The sequence below is a fragment of the Saccopteryx leptura genome, chromosome 2 (assembly GCF_036850995.1).
Source record: "Saccopteryx leptura isolate mSacLep1 chromosome 2, mSacLep1_pri_phased_curated, whole genome shotgun sequence".
NCBI classification, from domain to species: Eukaryota; Metazoa; Chordata; class Mammalia; order Chiroptera; family Emballonuridae; genus Saccopteryx; species Saccopteryx leptura.
Genome location: NC_089504.1, coordinates 101,864,663 through 101,878,917, shown reverse-complemented (window position 1 = coordinate 101,878,917; position 14,255 = coordinate 101,864,663).

Genomic DNA, 14,255 nt, shown 5'->3' with positions numbered 1-14,255 from the left:
GTATACCCCTCATACAAAGTCAAATTGTCTTCCGTTACCTTCTATCTGGTTTTCTTTGTGCCCCTCCCCTCCCCCCACTCCCCCTCTCTCCTTCCTCACCCCCCTCCCCTCCGCCCGTTAACATCACATTCTAGTCTAGTCCATGTCTCTGAGTCTCCTTTTTATGTCCCTTCTATGTATGGATTTATATAGTTCTTAGTTTTTTCTGATTTACTTATTTCACTCTGTATAATGTCATCAAGGTCCATCCATGTTATTGTAAATGATCTAATGTCATCATTTCATATGGCTGAGTAGTATTCCATAGTATATATGTGTCAAAGCTTTTTAATCCACTCGTCCTCTGACGGACACTTGGGTTGTTTCCAGATCTTCGCTATTGTGAACAATGCTGCAACAAATATGGGGGTGCATTTCTCCTTTTGGAGCCGTTCTATGGTGTCCTTGGGGTATATTCCTAAAAGTGGGATAGCTGGGTCAAAAGGCAGTTCGATTTTCAATTTTTTGAGGAATCTCCATACTGTTTTCCACAGTGGCTACACCAGTCTGCATTCCCACCAGCAGTGCAGGAGGGTTCCCTTTTCTCCACATCCTCGCCAGCACTTATTCTGTGTTGTTTTGTTGATGAGCGCCATTCTGACTGGTGTGAGGTGATACTGTGGTTTTAATTTGCATTTCTCTAATGATTAGTGATGTTGAGCATTTTTTCATATGCCTATTGGCCATCTGTATGTCCTCTTTGGAGAAGTGTCTATTCATTTCTTTTGCCCATTTTTGGATTGGATTGTTTGTCTTCCTGGTGTTGAGATTTACAAGTTCTTTATAAATTTTGGTTATTAACCCCTTATAAGATGTATTGTCAAATATGTTCTCCCATTGTGTAGTTTGTCTTTTTATTCTGTTCTTATTGTCTTTAGCTGTGCAAAAGCTTTTTAGTTTGATAAAGTCCCATTTGTTTATCCTGTCTTTTATTTCACTTGCCCGTGGAGATAAATTGGCAAATATATTGCTGCGAGTCTGACCAGGTGGTAACACAGTGGATAGAGCATCGGACTGGGATGCAGAGGACCCAGGTTCAAGACCCCGAGGTTGCCAGCTTGAGCGTGGGCTCATCTGGTTTGAGCAAAGCCCACCAGCTTGAACCCAAGGTTGCTGGCTCCAACAAGGGGCTACTCGGTCTGCTGAAGGGCCGCGGTCAAGGCACATATGAGAAAGCAATCAATGAACAACTAAGGTGTTGCAATGCGCAATGAAAAACTAATGATTGATGCCTCTCATCTCTCTCCATGCCTGTCTGTCTGTCCCTGTCTATCCTTCTCTCTGGCTCACTCTCTGTCTCTGTAAAAAAAAAAAAAAATATATATATATATATTGCTGTGAGAGAGGCCGGAGAGCTTACTGCCTATGTTTTCTTCTAAGATGCTTATGGTTTCACAACTTACATTTAAGTCTTTTATCCATTTTGAGTTGATTTTTGTGAATGGTGTAAGTTGGTGTCTAGTTTCATTTTTTTGCAGGTAGCTGTCCAGTTTTCCCAACACCATTTATCAAAGAGGCTGTCTTGACTCCATTGTATGCTCTTACCTCCTTTATCAAATATCAGTTGTCAATAGAGCTGTGGATTTATTTCTGGGTTCTCTGTTCTCTTCCATTGATCTATATGCCTGTTCTTATGCCAGTAACAAGCTGTTTTGAGTACAATGGCCTTGTAGTATAACTTGATATTGGGAAGTGTGATACCTCCCGCTTTATTCTTCCTTTTCAAGATTGCTGAGGCTATTTGTGTTCTTTTTTGGTTCCATATAAATTTTTGGAATATGTGATCTATATCTTTGAAGTATGTCATTGGTATTTTAATTGGTATTGCTTTGAATTTATAGATTGCTTTGGGTAATATAGACATTTTTTAAATCTTATTTTTATTAATTTTAAGGCAGTGACATTGATAAATCAGGGTACATATGTTCTGAGAAAACATCTCCAGATTATTTTGACATTAGATTATGCTATGTACCCCTCACCCAAAGTCAAATTGTCTTCCATCACCTGGTAATATAGACATTTTAATGATGTTTATTCTTCCTAACCATGAGCACGGTATATGCTTCCACTTGTTTGTATCTTCCTTGATTTCTTTTATCAATGTTTTATAATTTTCTGAGTACAAGTCTTTAGTCTCTTTGGTTAAATTTATTTTTTTGGTTGTAATAGTGAAGGGGATTGTTTCCTTAATTTCTCTTTCTGACTGTTCATTGTTGGCATATAAAAATGCCTCTGATTTCTGAGTATTAATTTTATATCCTGCCACCTTGCTGAATTCATTTATCAGGTCCAGTAGTTTTTTGACTGAGACTTTAGGGTTTTCTATATACAATATTGTATCATCTGCAAATAATGATAGTTTTACTTCTTCTTTTCCAACTTGAATGCCTTTTATTTCTTCTTCTTGTCTGATTGCTGTGGCTAGGACTTCCACGACTATGTTGAATAAGAATGGTGAAAGGGGGCACCCCTGCCTTGTTACTGATCTTAAGGGGATTGCTTTTAATTTTTGTCCATTGAGTATGATGTTGGCTGTGGGTTTGTCATAGATGGCTTTTTATCATGTTGAGGTATGTTCCCTGTATTCCCACTTTGCTGAGAGTTTTGATCATGAACGGGTGCTGGATTTTATCAAATGCTTTTTCTGCATCTATGGAAATTATCATGTGGTTTTTCTCCTTCCTTTAGTTTATGTGATGAATCACATTGATTGATTTGCAAATATTGTACCAGTCTTGCCTCCCCAGAATAAATCCCACTTGACCATGGTGTATGATTTTTCCCATATATTGTTGGATTCGGTTTGCTAATATTTTGTTGAGGATTTTAGCATCTATATTCATCAGGGATATTGGTCTATAATTTTCTTTCTTTGTGTTGTCTTTGCCTGGTTTTGGAATCAAAATTACGCATGCCTCATAAAAGGAGCTTGGAAGTCTTCCTTCCTCTTGAATTTTTTGAAATAGCTTGAGGAGGATAGGGGTTAGTTCTTCTTTGACTATTTGGTAGAATTCAGTTGTGAAGCCATCAGACCCCGGACTTTTCTTTGTTGGGAGTTTTTTTTTAACAGATTTGATCTCATTTGGTGTAATCAGTCTGTTTAGGTTTTCTGATTCTTCCAGATTGATTTTTGGAAGATTGTATGTTTCAAGGAATTTGTCCATTTTATCTAGGTTGTCTAGCTTTTTGGCATACAGTTCTTCATAGTATTTTCTTACAATATTTTGTATTTCTGTTGTGTCAGTTGTTATTTCTCCACTCTAATTTCTAGTTTTATTTATTTGAGTCCTTTTTATTTTTTTTGGTGAGTCTAGTTAAAGGTTCATTGATTTTGTTTACCTCTTCAAAGAACAAGCTCCTAGTTTCATCGATCCTCTGTATTGTTTCTTTAGCCTCTATGTCATTTATTTCTGCTCTGACCTTTATTATTTCCTTCCTTTTACTAAATTTGGGTTTTACTTGCTGTTCTTTTTCTAGTTCTTTTAGATGCAGGGTTAAGTTGTTTATTTGAGCTTTTTCTAGTTTCTTAAAGTGTGCCTATAGTGCTATGAACTTCCCTCTCAGTACTGCTTTTGCTGTGTCCCATAGATTTTGAGTTGTTGTATGCTCATTATCATTTGTTTCTAGGAATTTTTTTTATTTCTTCTTTGATCTCATTCTTAATCCATTTGTTATTTAACAACCTGCTATTTAGTTTCCATGTATTTGAGAGTTTTTGAGCTTTTCTGTTGTGGTTGATTTCTAGTTTCATGCCATTGTGATCAGAGAAAGTGCTTGATATGATTTCAATCTTCTTAAATATGTTGAGACCACTTTTTTGCCCTAACATGTGGTCTATCCTAGAGAATGTACCATGAGCACTTGAAAAGAATGTATATTCTGCTGCTTTAGGGTGAAAGGTTCTGAAGATATCTATTAAATCGAGTTGATCTAGTGTGTCCTTAAAGTCTGCTGTTTCTTTGTTAATTTTCTTTCTTGAGGATCTATCTAGTGATGCTAGTGGGGTATTAAAATCCCCTACTATTATAGTATTGCTGTTGATTTCGCCCTTGAAATCCATCAAAGTCTGCTTTATATATTTAGGTGCTCCCATATTAGGTGCGTAGATATTTATAACGGTGATATCTTCCTGTTGGATTGTCCCGTTATCATTATGTAGTGACCTTCTTTATCTCTTACTATAGTCTTTGTTTTAAAGTCCATTTTGTCTGATATAAGTATTGCTACCCAAGCTTTTTTTTCATTTCCATTTGTGTGAAATATTTTTTTCATCCTTTTACCTTCAGTCTATGTGCATCTTTTGTTTTAAGGTGTGTCTCTTGTAGACAGCATATGTATGGGTCCTGTTTTCTTATCCATGAAGCTACGCTATGTCTTTTGATTGGATCATTTAATCCATTTACATTTAAGGTTATTATTGATATGTAATTGTTTATTGCCATTTTATTCTTTAAAACTGTATTCCTCTTTTGCTATATTTTTTCTCCTTTGATCTGTTTACAACAGGCCCCTAAGCATTTCTTACACCCTTGGTTTGGTTGTAGTGAATTCCTTGAGTTTTTTTTTTTTTTTTGTCTGGAAAGCTTTTTATTTCTCCTTCAACTTTAAACGATAGCCTTGCTGGATAAAGTAGTCTTGGTTGTAGGCTCTTGTTCTGCATTACTTTGAATATATCTTGCCATTCCCTTCTGGCCTCAAGTGTTTCCGTTGAGAAGTTGGAAGTCATCCTTATGGGGAATCCTTTGTAGGTGATAGTCTTTTTTCTCTAGCAGCTTTTAATATTTTCTCTTTATCACTTAGCTTTGGTACTTTAATTATGATGTGTCTTGGTGTAGATTTCTTTGGGATTCTCTTTAATGGAGTTCTCTGTGCTTCTTGAACTAGTGAGATGTTTTCCTGCCTTGATTGAGGGAAGTTTTCAGCTATGATATGCTTAAACAAAGTCTTTATCCCTTGTTCTTTCTCTTCTTCTTCAGGAACCCTATGATGCGAATGTTATTTCTCTTCATGTTGTTACAGAGCTCTCTTAGAGTTTCCTCTGACTTTTTGAGTCTCTTTTCTTTTTTCTGCTCTGCTTCCATGCCTTTATTTATCTTGTCCTCTAACTCGCTGATTCAATTCTCAGCTTCATCCATCCTGCTTTTAATTCCTTCCATTGTGTTCTTCATTTCTGATATTGTATTTGTCATTTCTGACTGATTCTTTTTTATTATTTCAATGTCCTTTTTTATATTTGCTATCTCCTTATTTAGGTGTTCATAATGACCATCTATTGTTGTTCTAAAATCTTTGAGCATCCTAACAATCATTATTTTAAACTCTGCATCTGGTAATTTGGTTATATCTGACTCATTCAGGTCCTTTTCTGGGGATCTCTTGATTCATTTGTGTTGCATTTCTCTGCTTTCTCATTTTGTCTGTGTAAAAGAAGGTTTTGGCCACTGGAGTTCACTGGGTGTGGCCTCTGTGTTCCCTATGTGTGGTCTGTCTTCAGGCCCGCACCCCCTCTGCTGTTGCTGCCTAGAGTGTATGGGTATGGGCATTGCTGGTGCCTGCCCACTGGGGCTGTTGCTCTGGTTTCCGCCTCTCCTTCACAGGAGTGGCTGTGATCACGTGCTCAGGTGTACAAGCCTTGGTGACCTTGGCCTTTGCCCCACCCCCACGGGTGGTGTTATGCTAGACCCTGAGGGCAGGGGTGAGCACCTTTGCTCAGCTGTGGGTCTCCACCTGTTTCCGGGCTTTCGCCCCCACCCTTGCAGGAGGATCCCGCTCATGGGACGGCTGCAAGCCTTGGCTCCACAGGCCAGGTGGGACTGCGTGCCCACGCTCAGTAGCGGGACTCTGCCTGTTCTGGGCTTTTGGCTCCACCCCCACAGGAAGAGCCAGCTCCCAAGTCAGGCCACAAGCCTCAGTTCCATGGGCGGGGCAAAGCTGTGCTCCTGCGCCCTTGCTCAAGGGCGAGTCTCTGCCCCTTCCGGGGCTCCTGCCCTCTCCCCCCAGGCTGAATTGTAGGCTGCCTGCAGCTAGGCTTGACTGCTCTACCCCAGCCGGGCAAGACTGAGCTCACACCTGGGCCCAGTGGTGGCCAGCCGGCTTCTTCCCTTGCCAACAGAACTGCGCTTCTGCGTCCTGCCACCACCCGCCCTCGGGCGAGCCCTCAGTTGTGTGAATGGGGGTGCTGCAGTTCAGACCCTAAGACTCACTACTGTAGTCCCGAAAGCTCCCTCCTTCTAAGTGACTCTGCTCTGAGTGCCGCGGGAGAGCTTGTTTGGCTGGTGTCCTGCTTCCCTTTGCTGGTATTGCTGTTTCCAGGGGAAATATTCACTTCAGATTTGGGAAGTGACTCAGCCCAGGGGTTAGGGTGGCTGTCTCTCAAAATGATTCTCCCTGTGCCACCTAGATTACACTCTGTTCCTGCTACTCCGGTCCTCTCCTCTCTTCCCATCCCCTGGAGCCCCGGGTGAGTGGTTGTGAGAGAGGTTTTCTGGGCAGTCCCTTTAAGAAGAATCTTGGGTCTGAGAAATCAGTCTCTTTCTCACAAACAGTATCCTAACTTGTTTCCAGCTAAATACTGTCTATATGCCTCTTCTAGGCTCTGGGGCTGCAGGCTGGGGCTTTGTTCCTGGGACTCAGGACCCTCCCCTCTCGGTTAAACTCACTTCCCACCATGCGAGTCTTTCCTGGCTGCTGTTCGCTCCGGGGAGCTGGGTGGCCCTCTCTGCGTTTCCACTTTTCCTACCAGTCTCAGTGTGCCTTCTTTAGTGTTCCTTGGTTGAAGAGTCCTCTTAGTTTAGTCCAAAGTTGGTTTTTCCAGATGATGGTTCTTAAAATTAGTTTGTAATCCACTTTGGTTCTGGGAGGTGGAAATTGGTATGTCCGCCTACTCCAGTGCCATCTTATCTCTCCCTTCTGGCAGTTCCTCCTTCTCTGGAGACAAAGGGCTCTCTGAGGGTTTTTTTTTTTGAAGTTACTGAATTTTGTTTACATTGCAAATCACATGATGCTTTCCATCTTCAAAGTACTCTGTTTTTAAAAACCTTAATCAGCGAGAGGCTAACCCATAAGTGCTGAAGGACAGGAGAACTGTACCATCCTTCTATCTGCACAGGGAAACTGAGTCAGGGGGCTTACAATTTGGTCAAACAGCAGAGGGTCAGGACTCAATCTACACTAAGCTCTTCTCTGCAGACAGGCTTCCCGGGAAACAGCCATGATGACTGTGCTGTGTCCTCAGCCCTATCCCGTACTGCTGGTGCTGCAATTCTTTCCGTAACCCACTTCACAGACGGGGCAGCTACAGCTCAGAGATCCTACGGCACATGGCCAAGGCCACCAGGTGGCAGGCGGCAGGGGGCACAGGTGCTTCCCGCTCTGCGTCCACACCTCCAAGTGCTCAGGGAAGAGAGGGCTGGCAGCAGTCTCTTTTTTTCTGTTACCTGAAGAGCACGTGACAGGTGCGGCAGGCTTAACTGACTGCCATCCAAAGGCTTTCTTGGCTTGTTTCCCCTAATCCAACACACAGACTTTATTCAGATGTCACCCACTATCCTCTGTAGTGAGAATTTTTTAGGTCTAGGATGCAATCCAAGATCACCTGTTGCATTTGTCTTGCCACGTCTCTTTAGTCTCCCTTTGTCTGGACTAGTCTTCCTCAGTCTTTCTTTGTCCTTCTCCACTTTGACATTTTGAATAGACTGGGCTGGTTATTTTGCAGAATGTCCCTCTGATTCAGTTTGCACATAAGTGGGAGAAATACCCCAGAAGTGATATGGTATTCTTCTCATTGATCCTATCAGGTGGCAAACGGCTGTGACTTATTCCTATATTGGTGACATTAAGTTCAGCCACCAAGTCCTGGACATGTCCTCCGAGTTTCTCTCCTGCAAAGTTATCATTTCCCCCTTTGTTATTAATAACAAATCTGTGGGGGAGATTGTCTGAAGTTCTGGGAAAATCCTGTTCCTTACAGCACATTGATGGCTCTTGCCTGAATCACATTACTATTACTATGGTGATACCCAGATGCTGAGTGGTTTTGTTTTTTTTTGTTTTTTTTTTCTGAAGCTGGAAACGGGGAGAGACAGTCAGACAGACTCCCGCATGCACCCGACCGGGATCCACCCGGCACGCCCACCAGGGGCGACGCTCTGCCCACCAGGGGGCGATGCTCTACCCCTCCAGGGCGTCGCTCTGCCGCGACCAGAGCCACTCTAGCACCTGGGGCAGAGGCCAAGGAGCCATCCCCAGCGCCCGGGCCATCTTTGCTCCAATGGAGCTTGCTGCGGGAGGGGAAGAGAGAGACAGAGAGGAAGGAGGGGGTGGGGGTGGAGAAGCAAATGGGCGCTTCTCCTATGTGCCCTGGCCGGGAATCGAACCCGGGTCCCCCGCAGGCCAGGCCGACGCTCTACCGCTGAGCCAACTGGCCAGGGCCAGATGCTGAGTTTTAAAAGCTCTGTCATTCCTTTTGTGTTTATAACTTTAACATCTTACTGTAAGGACCTTGCCTTGTTCTTATTTATTTACTTCTGTCAACATGGATCCTTGATATCTGATTTTATTCAGTGGATTATAATCCATTACTGTCATAACTTATTTTGATGCTCAGATTGTCCCGGATTTGGCGGTGGGAGCTCCTTCAAGCGGTATCTGTGCCTGCCATTCTCTGAGCATATTCTTGTTTGCACACAAGGTGGTTTGGGCTCACTTTCCCAGCCCCAGCCCTGGAATCAGCCATTTTGCTGAGGACCCCTGGTTCTTTTTAGTGGGGAGCAATATTAGAACCCAAGATCTGGAAGCTAGGTGTGTTCACTGCCACTGAGGTGTCACTGCTCACATCCTCTCAGTGGATAGACTGGAGAAAATGGCCATTTCATATCATTTTTGCCTTCTAACCATTTCATATTTGTAGCTCCTTTCTCTCACCATGAGAAGCCTGGATTCCAACAAGAGCAATTTATTTGCTCCTTCACTCAATTCTATGATACACACAAACATGTTTCAGGATTAAGTACCCGCACCACTATTAACAGCAGGGGTCTCCAAACTTTTTACACAGGGGGCCAGTTTACTGTCCCTCAGACCGTTGGAGGGCCGGACTATAACAAAAACTATGAACAAATCCCTATGCACACTGCACATATCTTATTTTAAAGTAAAAAAAAAAAAAAGGGAACAAACACAATATTTAAAATAAAGAACAAGTAAATTTAAATCAACTAACTGACCAGTATTTCAATGGGAACTATGGTCCTGCTTTTGGCTAATGATGGTCAATGTGCTCCTCTCACTGACCACCAATGAAAGATGTGCCCCTTTCGGAAGTGCGGTGGGGGCCGGATAAATGGCCTCAGGGGGCCACATGCGGCCTGCGGGCCGTAGTTTGGGGACCCCTGATTAATAGCGAACCCAACCTATTAAGTCAAATCTAAGTTTTCTCTTTGTGTTACTTTTGGTGTTTTTATCTGCAGATTGAGAGGAGTAGAAGTACTGAAGCTAAAAGTTACTTGGATTCTTTCTTTTCCACATTTTAAAAACATGGTCGTTACTTATTTTGGTATATAGTTAAATTTATTTGTTTCCAACTCTGAAGTTAAAAAATAAATCCTTGTTGATTTAACTTTTGACATTTTAATCATTATGTGTTTTGGTGTGGACTCTTTGGGTTCACTTGTTTGGAACTCCCTGTCTTCCCAGACCTGGTTGGGGAAGTTTTCAGCTATTAGTTCTTTAAATAGGTTTTCTTCTGGGACTGCTCTGATGTGATGTTGGTATGCCTGATTTTGTCCCAGAAGTCCCTGTTTTAAAAAATTCTTTTTTTCTTTCTGCTATTCCGATTGAGTGTTTTCTGCTATCTTGTCTTCCAAATCAATGATTGGATCCTTGGCGTTATCTAATATGCTGTTGATTCCATCCAATGTATTCTTCATTTCATAGTGTATTTATTTTTTTTGGTATTTTTCTGAAGCTGGAAACGGGTAGGCAGTCAGACTCCCACATGCGCCCGACGGAGATCCACCCGGCATGCCCACCAGGGGGCGTCGCTCTGTTGCAACCAGAGCCACTCTAGCGCCTGAGGCAGAGGCCATGGAGCCATCCCCAGCGCCCGGGCCATCTTTGCTCCAATGGAGCCTCGGCTGCGGGAGGGGAAGAGAGAGACAGAGAGGAAGGAGAGGGGGAGGGGTGGAGAAGCAGATGGGCGCTTCTCCTGTGTGCCCTGGCCAAGAATCGAACCCGGGACTTCTGCACGCCAGGCCGATGCTCTACCACTGAGCCAACCGGCCAGGGCCTCATAGTGTATTTTTTATTACTGACTCTTTTTATGTTTTTCATCTCCTTATAATGTTTTCTTTTTCTTTGCTGAATGTCTCACTGAGATCAATGAGCATGCTTTTAAACAATGTTTTGAACTCTTTATCTGATAGATTGCTTGTCTCTGTTTTATTTAGTTCTTTTTCTGTGTTTTTGTCCTGGTCTTTTGTTGGGACAAATTTCTCTATCTCTTCATTTTGGCGGTGTCTCTGCGTTTCTTCCTATGAATTAGGCAAAATAGCAACCTCTTGTCGTCTTGAAGGAGAGACCTCGTGAGGGAGCTATCCCGTTGTGGACTGCTGTGTGCCCAGTGCCTTTGTTACAGGGGTAGGAAGGAGACCTTGATCCTTATCTTCTTCAGAGAAAGAATTCAAGAGAAAATGCAGCAAGTGAAGGAAGAATTTATTGGCGGTTGAGGAAGAAAGTCAGAGGAAAGGGGGCCTGGGAGACAGGTTCAGGGGGTTAGCCTGGGATGAGCTGCTGCTGCCCACTGCTCCCCTGGTTGCAAGTTTCATGGGGTCCCTTAGCGCTTAGGGGAAAGGGAGGGGCAAGAAAAAAAGCTCCTGGGGAAAGAATAGGAGGGGGAGGAGGGAGGAGGACACCCTGGGACCTCTGCCTTAAGGGGTTTTAGGGGAAGTTCCCAGGGAGGATCTCAATAGAAATAATTCATCAGCTCTCCAGGTATGTTCTTTTAGGGCTGTGGTCTTCATTGATTGGTCAGCACCAAGGCAGAGGTCATTAGTCCATGCAGCTGGTCCTGAGGCAGCTGTGGCTCTCCTTTGTCTGGTTTTGCTGCTTTCTTGGGCCTGGAGCTGAAACACAACTGAGGCCTAGATCTTATCTCTAGGGGTGGTTGAATGCTGAAGCCTATTCTCCAGCTTTCTTGTTTGTCCCTCCTCTAAGGGGGTTCTAAACCCCCATGACCAGCTAAGGGAGAAAAGGTCACTCTCGAGGCGAGGTCCTTGTCCCCATCGCAAGGCACCTGGAGCTTTTCGGTGGCCTTCTGTGCCTGGCCTGTAGTGCTTGCTCTGCTCACATCTGTCCAACTGCCTACGCCACCTTTGGCAGGCCAGCTGGAGCTGGAGTACACGTGGTGGGTGGGTGGGGGGCAAACCCTATTAGCGCCTGGAGCTGGAGCTGGATCTGGAGCTGGAGCGGACGAGAAGTCCTGGGTGCAAGTAGCACCTGGTCACCTTGGCAGGCAGGCTGGAGTTGTAGCTGTTGTGGGGTCAGGCTTCCAGCAGTCCCGGGGCAGCCATGCCAGGTCCTATGGCTGACACTGGAGCAGATGCGAGCTGCCAGGATTCCCAGAGGTAAGCTGCTGGGCCTGCACAAAGTCCCAAAGACAGCACACCTGGGGGAGCTGTAGCGAGGGCAGGTGGAGCTGAGCGGAGTGTGTGTGCGTGGGGGTGCAAGTCACGTGTCTGGAAGCTGGAGTGAGTGGGCTGTAGGGATATGTGTTTCTGTGTGGTCTCTCTCTCTGCTATGCAGAAGCTACTCCATCAGCCCTCACTTTTCTCCAGGGGAATGCCCTGTCGGTGGATGTAAACTCCTCGTGTTCCTGGAAGGAGGTGAGTTCTGGGTCTTCCCACACCACTGTTTTAGACTAGGTTTCCTGGCAGGCTGGTTGTGGGGCAGCTGTGTTAGGCTTGCTCGTGGGTTTACTGGCTGCAAGCACTTTGCTTGATTAGTGCATGAGCACGTGGCAGGGGCCCGTGTGCATAGCTATTTAAGGCTATATGGGTGTTTCCCCTTGGTGGCGATCCTCCCAGATTGCTCTCCTGCCACCGTGTGTTGTGGTTTTCCTTGCTTCCTTGCCCTTACGCGAATAGCAGATTTTCCATTGTTTATTAGCTCTTTCCCTTTTGTTGTTTATTTGCTCACCTGTCCTTGTTCGCCTCCAATAAACAGGTATGGCCCAACGCTTTTTGGCTCCACACGTCCTCTACCTTCTGCCCGAATCCAATGTGAACCTGCCTGGCCTCGGCCACCGGCATTACAGTGGTGTAGGGTGCCGCTGAAACAGAAGGCACAGAGCAGGATGATGACATCCTGTACAGTGAGAATGCGGTACCCTAGGTGGGTCAGTAGCGGGTATATGTGGTAACACTGCTACCAGATAAATACCAGGAGCAAATGACTTTTGCAGAGGGCAATGCACTGACCAGCAGTAGAGAACACTGGGGTTTCCAAGCCTGGCCTGCCTGTCTGCAAAGCTGGAAACCTGCTCCAGACAGACACCCCACTGGCCTCAGGAGCAAACTCGGGAGACCGAGGGCTGCGTGTTGCCCACATGGCCAGCGAGCTGGTCACAGACCCTGGCCACCGGGCAGCCCCAGAGCAGCCGCTCAGCACTTGGCCGCTGGCTCGCTGAGCCCTTCCCTCAATTTTGAGATCGCATTCCTTAAATTTTTCTTAAAATTTGCAGCCTGGTACCAATTACTGTATATGGTGAGAGCTTGGGAAAAGCAAAATGAGGAGCAAATGACTATTAGGAAAACCCAGACACAGCAGTACATTCAGTGAAATGCCTCCTAGCTTTTCTAAGACAGTGTCACATGTGCTTGAAATGATCTCAGGTTCTGCAAATATATTTCTCTAATTACTCCTTATTTGCATGTTTTCATTAAATAAACTGGTGTTTCCCGTGGTTACCCCAGGACCATGTGACTGTGTGAAGGTTCATTTCCTGAACAAGAACAATGCCACTGACGTTGAGACACATTTGAACTCACTTCCTCATGACAGCACTTCCCCTTGGCTTCCATTAAGATATATATTGAAAAATGTTAAATGTTCTGCCCAGGAAGAATAGAGGGCAGAAAAAGTTCTGCCCAGTAGCATCCAGCCAACCTAATTATCTTGGACTGCTGTGATCTCTTAATGAGACTTCCGTGGGGAAGGAAAAAGAGTCCCCTTGCCATATGAAACCCTTCGCCTTCCTCTCTGACAATGTCACCTGCAAGCCTCTCATTAACAACTACCCAGCAGCTATCAGCTCTTCCAGGGTGGGAATTCCACATCCCAGGCTTCCCACAGTACCTGACACAGAGTACCTGGGTGTGGAGAATCATCTGTGGAAGTAATTAACGACTGCTTCAGAAATCTCAGCAGGCCGACCCCAGTTCCCCTGGCTTTCCAATCTTAGCCTTTCTCAATCTGGATTCTACAAGACAATCAGCCTACAGACAAGTGATTCACATGACCTTTTCTCAATTTTACCGGCAGTGCTACAGAGCTACTACCATTGTAGATGGAGAGGAGGTGAGTTCATTTATTAAACAGCGTCATTGCGGTTTGGGGCTTCAGGCTATCGGGAATCCTTGCTGAGAATGGCCCACTGAGGTTTCTGGGTTTACAGCAGGGCATACAAGGTGGGTGTACCTCTGCAGTTCTTCCTGGGAAGAAGCAGCTAGCTACATCTGAGCTCCTTCCGTGAGCTCAAAACTGAAATTTAATGCATGCAGAAAGCACATTAGTGGTTATTAGGTACCTGGGACAAGGCGGGGGGACTTGTTGGTAGTGACTGCAAATGGCATGAGGGGTCTTTCTGAGGCCTTAGAAAGGCTCTCAAACTGGATTGTGGTGAAAGCTGTGCTATATACTTAAAACAAGTGAATTTTATTGTGTGTAAATTATACCTTTAAAAAAAGCCATTAAAAAAATAAAAGAACCTATTTACCCCTGAATATCTATTATAGAGACAACTAAGGAAACAGGCATAAAAGGAAAAGACCATAGGTTGGAATGAACCACAGTCTGACTTGGGGTCAGTGTGTCCTACTAGTGTTAAGAATAAAGATAGTGAATACAGCCATGTATTAAAAAAAAGATTTTAAATTCTCTTTTGTTATTTCTTTCCCACATCCTATAAACTTGGTCAATATTTAAAAATTCCCTAAAAC